Source organism: Montipora capricornis, chromosome 11 (genome assembly GCF_036669925.1).
Source record: "Montipora capricornis isolate CH-2021 chromosome 11, ASM3666992v2, whole genome shotgun sequence".
NCBI classification, from domain to species: Eukaryota; Metazoa; Cnidaria; class Anthozoa; order Scleractinia; family Acroporidae; genus Montipora; species Montipora capricornis.
In genome coordinates this window covers 18,350,528-18,359,803 of record NC_090893.1, presented here as the reverse complement: position 1 = coordinate 18,359,803, position 9,276 = coordinate 18,350,528, and the positions used below count along the sequence as shown (strand labels likewise).

The 9,276-nt window shown below is 37.6% G+C and overlaps 1 long non-coding RNA gene across 1 annotated transcript in view; it reads right to left on the bottom strand.

Moving 5' to 3' along the window:
- LOC138023982 (uncharacterized) overlaps positions 1–7,800 on the bottom strand; it is a 12,256-nt gene extending 4,456 nt beyond the window's left edge. Inside the window, exons 1-2 of the long non-coding RNA XR_011126863.1 lie at positions 7,488–7,800; positions 6,791–6,864 (exon numbers count right to left, since the gene is read on the bottom strand). This is a non-coding gene — a long non-coding RNA (uncharacterized lncRNA). The remainder of the gene's footprint in view (positions 1–6,790; positions 6,865–7,487) is intronic.
- Positions 7,801–9,276: the final 1,476 nt, after the last annotated feature.

The window sequence follows — 9,276 nt, the reverse complement described above, 5'->3', positions numbered from 1 at the left end:
AGCTTTCCGCGTTTAGAAAACGCTTGTGAGTATCTTCAACATTTAGAGTTGGACAAATCCTTTTTCATTTCAACTGGAATTGCTTACATGTACATTCGTCTTTTCATTTTGAAGTCTTTTACGTGGCTTTTGTCCACTGCGTTCGTTATTCCCAAGTCAACATTATTATGTTAATTTTGAATAAATTACTTAGCTGGAACTTGGCTCAAAATCTTTGACCCGTGTATAAGTCGAAGGCGATTTTTGGAGCTTCTTTTGAGGCCATAAAAGGTGGACTTATACATGGGTAAATACGGTACTTCTGTCATAATTATTGTCTTCAAATGTATCTTGCAAAGTTGCTGAAATTCTCTCTCGCCTTGTTGCTCATTTCACAAACTTCACGAAAAGATCTTACAGCAATATCATCGGTAAAAAGGTGTGTCAAGTTTTAATTAATTTATTCTCATTATTTGCAAGCCGCACCTCTAATTCTTCTACTAGTTTTGATCAGGAAGAATGCAGCTCACTGCTGTATGGTGGCTCATCAATTTCAGCAAAAACTTCAAGGTTTGAAGCAAAAACACAACCTGTATTCCCGAGCACTGCATAGTGTACTTAAGCTTATGAAGTCATGCCTTCCATAAGAAAACAAGTGCCCTTCATCAGGATACCTTATTTGAAAAATAACTCTAGCATGTAGGATTTCATTTCAAAAAGCATGTCAGCTGTTTCAGTTGTCAGTACCCTGAGGAGGATGAAATTTGCCTGTCAGTGAATGACCAGTGCGAAAGGCTTGCAATGCAAGCTAAGCCTTTTTGGCTCCCTCTCTCCCTAGTCTTCCCATGCAGTCATTTTCTTCCCGAATTCTTTCCCTGTCCCCACCCCTTAAGCGCCTGCTATGCAGGCTAAAAGGAAATTAACTTCAACACTTGTTTAATTTGACTTAAAAAATGAAAAGCCCCCCAGTCCAGCCCAAATGAATGCTGATCATTATAAGTATATTAAGATCTTGTAAGGTCTTTCTTAAGATTGGTTTGCAACATTTTTCACAAAAATCTCACAAGACCAGGAGCCCATTACCCGGAGCTTCCATCTGCATTGTACCCTTGAGTCAACCCTGTCCCGTATCTTTCTATTTTTAGAACTACTACATTTTGACGTATGTGACTTATGTGACATATGTGACTGAGAACATAAGTGAAGTGGTTCACATACGTCACATACGTATGTGACGTAATAAATAGCTGACCATAGGTCTGTTATGATCAGCTATTGTGAAAACACCCAGTAAAGCCCCCCTGGGAGGTGCTTCTAAAAGTGAAAAGATACGGGAAAGGGTTGATTCAGAGGGTTAATATTGAAGATATAGGCTCGGGGTAATGGGCTCCTGACAAGATGTTACATGAGATCTTCTAGGATGTGGACTAAGGTCTTTGCAAGATCTTGTAAGATTTTTACTAAGATCTTGTAAGATTCTTACTACATCTTGTAGGATCTTTGCTAAGATCTTGTAAGATTTTTACTAAGCTCTTATGTAAGATGTTTGCTAGATCTTGTAAGATTTTTACTAAGATCTTGTAAGATTTTTATTAAGATCTTGTAAGATCTTTTTCAGTAAGATCATGTAAGGTAGTCCTAAGATCTTGTTAAGATCTGGTAAGATTCTTTTAAGATCTTACAAGATCAAAAACATCAGCAACCTTAAATTTTTTTATCAAAATTTGTTAAGCAAATGTATTAAGATCTTATTAAGATCAAAGATCTTAAATAAGATCTTATTAAGATTTTCATCTTAATGCCCCTCTTACAAGATTCTTACAAGATCTTAATAAGATTTCCACCTGGGTACGTTGTCAAAAAGAGTTCGCATGCCAATTGTGTAAGGATAATTGTTCTCAAATTCATCACATCCTTTTGATAACTCTCCATTTTCGGGTGCGTCTTATAACCGAGTACGCCTTATAACCGAATAACTACGGTATACGTTTGCTGGTAAATTGTTTGCGTGCGTGCGTAAGTCACAACTGAATGACCGTTATCATTTCAGAAAATAAACATGAAAGGAATGCTCTTCTAACTTAATCCAAAGTACGGAGAAAACAACATGATCCAATTAAAAACTGAGTAACTATTTCGAAACTGCTGAATACCCTGTCACTTTCACGGTTAGCATTAGGCGGCGTTCACTGCCGGAACGAGTCAGAATACAATAGATGTTATTTTTATATTTTTATGCAAATAAGTGGCGCAGTGTTGAGCAGTTAAGGCTAATGCAATCAAAACTGATTTATTACAAATAAATTATTTGTTCTTTTATTTAGCAATGATTAAGAACGAGCATCTTACCACTGTAGCTCGAAATGAATGCTGGTTAACGTGACGTCAAGAAATGGCTTCCTCAACGAGAAGAAATATCTGCAATTATGATGTGGTTATAACATTATACAGCCTCTCCATAAAATAGTCCTATAAGAAAACGGTTGAACTCATTTAAGCCCAGGCATATCACAAAGTGAAGAGATTAGCAACTCGTAAGAGTTGCGTTAAGAGAAGCATTTGAATCACAAATGAAACATAAAGAACAAGTCATTTCATACTCGATCAAACTGGGCAAATTTAATGAGGCCGTTCAATACATACCGAGATCAAATGACTGTCATCCAAATAGACGATTTCTCCATTGTTTTGAAAAACTAATGGTTTAGTCCCGCGAGGTTCACGTTTGTGAAGGGAAAGCAAATATAAGAGCCTCTGGTTTTCCAGTTTTAAGTGAGACTTAAGGACGAGAAGACATCACGGAATCGGAATTCTTAATTATGCATAGCTGAATTTGTCAATGCATTCTCCTTACTCGTCCTTTGCTTGAATTCTGTAGTTTAGCCAAAAGTGAAACTCTACTTGGTAAAAACTAAAGAAATGTGACTTTTACCTACTTACTTACTTACTTACATACTTACTTACTTACTTACTTACTTATTTACTTACTTACTTACTTACTTACTTACTTACTTACTTACTTACTTACTTACTTACTTACTTACTTACTTTCACGATGTACAACTTCAGCAAAGAATCATAGAAAGCAGGATTTCGTTCTATCAAATGTCTAATTACACTGCAGTGTCCTCGTTGAACTGGTTCGGTAGCAACAATGACTCCCGCTACGTAAGCAATATCAGTAGATTTGTTGTGTGCGTGCGTCATTCACAACTGAATGACCGTGACCGCTTTAGAAAATAAACATAAAGGAATAATATATAGATTTAGCCAAGCCTAAGTTGGGTCCAGTTGAGACCTCTCCGGTTTCCTACAAACATTTCATCAATATACTACTAGGCATTATCTACCACCCATCCTCGGTTACTGCGGAGGATAATTTGGAATTATATGATCACGTTCAAAAGATGGCTGATTCATATATGCTTCAGCACTCTGATTGCCTGGTCTGGGTCACTGGGGATTTTAATCCGTCATCAACCGACATGTTCCCAGTCCTCTTCAAACGTTCCTACGGCTTGACTCAAATCATTAAAGTCTTTACACGGGACACAGGAATGTTGGACTGGTGCCCATCAACCAACCCAAGGTGTTCCGTGATCCTAAGCAGCTACCAAAACTCGGCAGTAGTGACTACTACTGTGTACTGTTGCAACAAGGCCTTCGTGAGAAAACTTTTAAGCTGTCAACCAAGAGGCGGGATACGCCGGCAAGCTGTATTAGAGCCTTTGGGCATTGAATTTCATCCTTTTTTTGGGATGAGGTCTTCGCAAAGGGCTCTTGTGAAAACAAGTTTGATTTGTTCATCCAAACTTTGTCTGCTGCAGTTGACAGATGCTAACCTATCAAGACATCCAATATGCATAGTTCCGACAAACCATGGCTGACATCCCAGGTGAAAGCGTTTATCGCGCAGAGACAGAAAGCTCTCACAGACTTTCGTAAAGATTCCCGTTTGTTCCACAAGTGGCGGAAGAAAGTGCAGAAACAATCAAGAACTGGAAACGTCTGTTTTATGAAGGCAAAGTGAAATCTTCAATTAAAATCACTAATGTGAACCGATGCTAAAATTGGGGTGCGTCTTATAGCCAAGTATTTTCGCGCAACAAAATCTTAAGATCACAATTTGAGAAGAAAAGGACACTAGTTGTCAATTAAAAAAAAGAATAGTGCTTTTAGAGACCTTTAGAACACTAAACGACGACTTCAAGAGAAAAGCAAACAAACGGAAATTTACATACATGCTTAAAAGCACGTGCTCAGTAACGTGATACACATGACAACAATACAATCGTTCGAACCTTGTTTCGAATTCCGAGAATCGTGTTTGTCGCTCGCATGAAAAGTTTCTTCTCTGAACAAACAGTGTGGAGATAAAACATACCTTCTTCGTTCATCCAGCCTTTCTTGTGCACTGAGATTTGCATCCTTGGTGGCGTGTTGATATTCAGCAGTCGAACACCTTTGAATATGACTTTAGGTGGGAGTTTTTCGCTGTTCTGAACTCTGACTATTTATTAAGTCGGAAGGTTCAAATAAAACTTTTAGCTTTTGTTTTTACGTATATCATTAAATGCGTGACTTTTTCACTTTGTTTACGTTATCAAAAAGAGTTCGCATGCTAATTGTGTAAGGATGATTGTTGACAAATTCATCACATCCTTTTGATTACTTTCAATTTTTTGGTGCGTCTTATAATCGAGTATTTTCGCGTAATTTTCAGTTTGAGAACTTAACTTGATTAAATTGCTATGTTTGGGGTGCGTCTTATAACCGAGTGCGCCTTATAACCGAATAACTACGGTATACGTTTATTTTATTTACTTATTTTTATTTATTTACTTAATTTATACACGGTAAAAAATTCATCAGGTACAATTCCAAAAAATCTTAAAATCTAAAATCCTAATCCTATTATTACATTAATTTACAAAATAAGCTACCTACAGACCTGATTTCCATGAATGCCGTGTATTTAAAAATTTTGATAGAGAAGGCGTTTAAATTGATCTATGGAACTAGATTCCCTAATGTTACGATGTAAGCTGTTCCAAAGAGTTGCGCCGCTGTAACTAAAACTATTTTTCATGTAGTTTGTTCTCGGAAACGGAAAAACAAGTTTATTTGCCGAATCCCTCAGAGCATAGTTTGATACATTACGCGTTACAAATTTAGACGTGAGATATTCGGGAACCAGACCATTTAAAGACTTGAAAACCATTAAAGCTTTCTGAATTTGACGTTGAGAATTTAAGTCTTTCCAGCTGAGTTTGTCAAACAAGGAATTAACATCAGCGTCATAGCTCGATGAAGTTATCACTCGTGCAGCACGGTTCTGTAGTTTTTGTAGCTTGTTAGATAATGTTTTACCACAATTACCCCAGACTAGGCTGCAGTAATCAAAATGCGGTTGAACTAGTGAGTTGTATATACTGAGTTAAGTTGATTGAGGCACAAATGGCTTAACTCGTTTAATGGCTCCAATTGCGGAAGCAATCTTTTTACACAGTTTATCAACGTGGAGATACCACGTTAGATTTTCGTCAACATATATTCCAAGTGATTTCACTGAAGAAACTTTCTCAATTGGAACATTATCAATGGAGAGTTCAAGAGTATCAGATAGAGTGCTTAATCTTTGCCTGGATCCGATCAACATAAATTCAGTCTTTGTAGCGTTCAAAGTAAGTTTGTTAGACACAAGCCATTTGCTTAGCTTTTCAAGGTCATGAGATATACTAGACTGAATCAGATGTAAATCAGAGCCAGCATAAGTAATAATTATGTGTATCATCAGCATACATTCTATGAACGCTGAACGATAGACAGTTAGGCAAATCATTAATATAAATTAGAAATAAAAGAGGGCCAAGGATCGTTCCCTGTGGCACACCGCATTTAAGAGTGGTAGAGCCAGAGAGACAACCGTTAACGGGGCACCGTTGTGTGCGATTCGTCAAATATGATTTAAACCAATCAAGCGATTTACCTTGAATTCCGTACTGATTCATTTTAGTTAATAGTATCTCATGATCAACAGTGTCGAAGGCCTTTTTTAAGTCGAGGAACACTACGGCATTTACGTAGCCATGATCGATATTAAACGCCCAACTGTCAGTGGCTTCAAGAAGAGCACTAACAGTAGAGTGCAAAGACCGGAAACCGGATTGTTGTTTAGAGATGATTCCCTCGTTACTTAAGAAGTTGTATAACTGATCGTACACAATCCTCTCAAACACTTTGGCGACAACTGAAATGACAGAGATAGGTCGGTAGTTGTTCAAATCAAGTGACTCGCCCTGTTTGAACAACGGAATCACTCTGGCACATTTCCAATCGTCAGGAAATATGCCAGACATCAAAGATATATTAAACAGGTCACATGACGGACCTGAAATTATATCAGCACACTCACGAATTAACTTAGCAGAGATATTGTCTAACCCAGTAGATTTAGCTGGTAAATTGTTTGCGTGCGTGCGTAAGTCACAACTGAATGACCGTTATCATTTCAGAAAATAAACATGAAAGGAATGCTCTTCTAACTTAATCCAAAGTACGGAGAAAACAACATGATCCAATTAAAAACTGAGTAACTATTTCGAAACTGCTGAATACCCTGTCACTTTCACGGTTAGCATTAGGCGGTGTTCTCTGATTGAAAAACGTGTCAGAATACTATAGATGTTATTTTAATGCAAACAATTTGCGCAGTATTGAGCAGTTAAGGCTAAAATAAAATCAAAACTGGTTTATCACACATAAATTACTGGTTCTTTTATTTAGCAAAGATTAAGAACGAGCAACTTACCAGTGTCACTCCAAATGACTGCTGATTAATGTGACGTCAAGAAATGGCTTCCTCAACTCGCGAGAAGGAAATATCTGCAATTATGATTTGATGCGGTTATAACATTATACAGTCTCTCCATAAAATAGTTCTATAAGAAAACGGTTGAACTCATTTAAGCCCAGGCATATCACAAAGTGAAGAGATTAGCAACTCGTAAGAGTTGCGTTAAGAGAAGCATTTGAATCACAAATGAAACATAAAGAACAAGTCATTTCATACTCGATCAAACTGGGCAAATTTAATGAGGCCGTTCAATACATACCGAGATCAAATGACTGTCATCCAAATAGACGATTTCTCCATTGTTTTGAAAAACTAATGGTTTAGTCCCGCGAGGTTCACGTTTGTGAAGGGAAAGCAAATATAAGAGCCTCTGGTTTTCCAGTTTTAAGTGAGACTTTAGGACGAGAAGACATCACGGAATCGGAATTCTTAATTATGCATAGCTGAATTCGTCAATGCATTCTTCTTACTCGTCCTTTGCTTGAATTCTGTAGTTTAGCCAAAAGTGAAACTCTACTTGGTAAAAACTAAAGAAATGTGACTTTTACTTGCTTACTTACTTACTTACTTACTTATTTACTTACTTAATTACTTACTTACTTACTTACTTACTTACTTACTTAATTAATTACTTACTTACTTACTTACTTACTTTCACGATGTACAACTTCAGCAAAGAATCATAGAAAGCAGGATTTCGTTCTATCAAATGTCTAATTACACTGCAGTGTCCTCGTTGAACTGGTTCGGTAGCAACAATGACTCCCGCTACGTAAGCAATATCAGTAGATTTGTTGTGTGCGTGCGTCATTCACAACTGAATGACCGTGACCGCTTTAGAAAATAAACATAAAGGAATAATATATAGATTTAGCCAAGCCTAAGTTGGGTCCAGTTGAGACCTCTCCGGTTTCCTACAAACATTTCATCAATATACTACTAGGCATTATCTACCACCCATCCTCGGTTACTGCGGAGGATAATTTGGAATTATACGATCACGTTCAAAAGATGGCTGATTCTTATATGCTTCAGCACCCTGATTGCCTGGTCTGCGTCACAGAGGATTTTAATCAGTCATCAACCAAAATTTCCCCAGTCCCCTTCAAACGTTTCCGCGGCTTGTAAGTCTCGATACGGGATACAGGAACATTGGACAGGTGCCTTAACAACCAACCCAAGGTGTTCCGTGATCCTAAGCAGCTACCAAAACTCGGCAGTAGTGACTACTACTGTGTACTGTTGCAACAAGGCCTTCGTGAGAAAACTTTTAAGCTGTCAACCAAGAGGCGGGATACGCCGGCAAGCTGTATTAGAGCCTTTGGGCATTGAATTTCATCCTTTTTTTGGGATGTGTTCTTCGCAAAGGGCTCTTGTGAAAACAAGTTTGATTTGTTCATCCAAACTTTTTATGCTGCAGCTGTTGACAGATGCTAACCTATCAAGACATCCAATATGCATAGTTCCGACAAACCATGGCTGACATCCCAGGTGAAAGCGTTTATCGCGCAGAGACAGAAAGCTCTCACAGACTTTCGTAAAGATTCCCGTTTGTTCCACAAGTGGCGGAAGAAAGTGCAGAAACAATCAAGAACTGGAAACGTCTGTTTTATGAAGGCAAAGTGAAATCTTCAATTAAAATCACTAATGTGAACCGATGCTAAAATTGGGGTGCGTCTCATAGCCAAGTATTTTCGCGCAACAAAATCTTAAGATCACAATTTGAGAAGAACTTGCAGTTTAAACAACACAAGAAAAGGACACTAGTTGTCAATTAAAAAAAAGAATAGTGCTTTTAGAGACCTTTAGAACACTAAACGACGACTTCAAGAGAAAAGCAAACAAACGGAAATTTACATACATGCTTAAAAGCACGTGCTCAGTAACGTGATACACATGACAACAATACAATCGTTCGAACCTTGTTTCGAATTCCGAGAATCGTGTTTGTCGCTCGCATGAAAAGTTTCTTCTCTGAACAAACAGTGTGGAGATAAAACATACCTTCTTTGTTCATCCAGCCTTTCTTGGGCACTGAAATTTGCATCCTTGGTGGCGTGTTGATATTCAGCAGTCGAACACCTTTGAATATGACTTTAGGTGGGAGTTTTTCGCTGTTCTGAACTCTGACTATTTATTAAGTCGGAAGGTTCAAATAAAACTTTTAGCTTTTGTTTTTACGTATATCATTAAATGCGTGACTTTTTCACTTTGTTTACGTTATCAAAAAGAGTTCGCATGCTAATTGTGTAAGGATGATTGTTGACAAATTCATCACATCCTTTTGATGACTCTCAATTTTTGGTGCGTCTTATAACCGAGTATTTTCGCGTCATTTTCAGTTTGAGAACTTAGCTTGATTAAATTGCTAAGTTTGGGGTGCGTCTTATAACCGAGTGCGCCTTATAACCGAATAACTACGGTATACGTTTATTTTATTT